The sequence below is a fragment of the Manacus vitellinus genome, unplaced genomic scaffold, assembly GCF_001715985.3.
Source record: "Manacus vitellinus isolate BGI_N305 unplaced genomic scaffold, ASM171598v3 scaffold_74_pilon, whole genome shotgun sequence".
Taxonomy (NCBI): Eukaryota; Metazoa; Chordata; class Aves; order Passeriformes; family Pipridae; genus Manacus; species Manacus vitellinus.
In genome coordinates this window covers 266,844-268,438 of record NW_021940780.1, presented here as the reverse complement: position 1 = coordinate 268,438, position 1,595 = coordinate 266,844, and positions in this window count along the sequence as shown.

The following is a 1,595-nucleotide window of genomic DNA, read 5'->3' as shown; positions in this document are numbered from 1 at the left end:
GGGGGAAATGGCGTTAAGGGTGAACGGGGGAGGGGGTTGTCCCGCGGCACTGCATCCAGCTCTGGGTTTGGAAGGGTTGGAGTCCTTGGGAATGGGCAGTCTCACAACGTCCTCTGTGGGCTGTGCCGAGGGCTGGCCACCCAGTCTGGCCCCGGTGTGGTGAAGCTGGGAGTGGGGTGATGCTCATTCCCCATGTGCTGCTCCACGCTGGTGCTGCTCCTCCATCCTTCTCCAGCTGGTGCCCAAAATCGGTGCCAAAGCCCCCCCGGGGAGCTCCAGTGTTGCCAAGCCCAGCTGGTGCCCCCCAAAAGCAGGCAGAGGGGTGTCAGGTGATGCCCCCTCATCCGGTTCTGTCTCAGCAGCCTCCTGCTGCATCTGCTCCCAATAATGGGACAAACCCCAGCCCTTCCTGGGGGCTCCCCCCCCTACACTGGGGGATGTGCCCCCAAATCCAGAGGGAAGCAGCAAAAACCTTGCAGGAGCCCAGGAAGCAAAAATCCCCAAATCCCAGGGATTTCTGGAAGAGCACAACCTGCCTTGGGCCTCAGCCCAGAAAGCAAAAAATCCCAAATCCCAGGGATTTCTGGAAGAGCACAACCCGCCTTGGTTGCAGCCCAGCTCTTGTCACCTCTGGGAAGCCCCCGGGGTTGGCACCCCCTCTGTGCCATGCAGACTGAGCTGGGGCCACCCCATGAAGGCTGGGGCACCCCAACCCCCCCCCCGGGGTGTTATTCCTTCCCCTCTCCTCCCAGAGCTGGGAAACAGGGCAGGGCAGGGCAGTACTCACCACAGAGGCGAGAGCTCCTTTCCTCTGGGACCGAGCCCCGCTGTGCCGTGGGTATAAATACCAGCGAGCCCCAGGAACCTCAGAGGCGGATCCTCTCTAAACAAAGACCCTAAATAGGCTCAGTGATGGTGTGTTGGCCATATGGCCATATAAGGTGTTTTATTTCATTAAATTGACCTCGGGCTGGTGGTAGGACCCAGCAGTTTAATTATTGTAGGAAAAATGTATGTGGGGATGCTTTGGGAGGCAACGGCCCAGTTGTGAGTCTGTTCCTTTTATGCTCCGCTCCGATAAACAAGTGAGACACAAGTCCTTATAAGTGACAGGCTCGGAAAAGGGAGGTGGAAGTAACTCCAGTCCCTGGGGAGAGCATGGAGAAACCCCACCCGGGGGGAGGTGGGTGTGGGGGCTCCACCGTGGGGACACCCCGGAGCTGGGGTGGGAATTTGGCACTGCTGGGAAGGCCCTGGGTCAGTGCATCGCCTCCTCCCGGCCTCAGCTCCCCGGGATCTCTGGAATTCTGCGCTTTGGAGATGCCTCTCCTTGTGGTTTTCTCTCTCTCCACCCCCATTTTTGGGCTTTTGGTGTCCCAAAGCCCCTCAATTCCCCAAATCCTCAGCCTGAGCCAGGCCAGGAGCTGTGAGTCCAAATCCCAGCCCCACACTGTGGGTGCCCCCGGGAGGATCTGGGAGGTGGGATGAGCCTGGAGCTCCACGGGGCTCTGTGGGTGTTGGCCCCTGGSCCCCCTGCCTGGACACGGCCCGGGGGGGCTGCAGCCACCCCAGCCCTTGGCAGTGGGAGTGGAGCC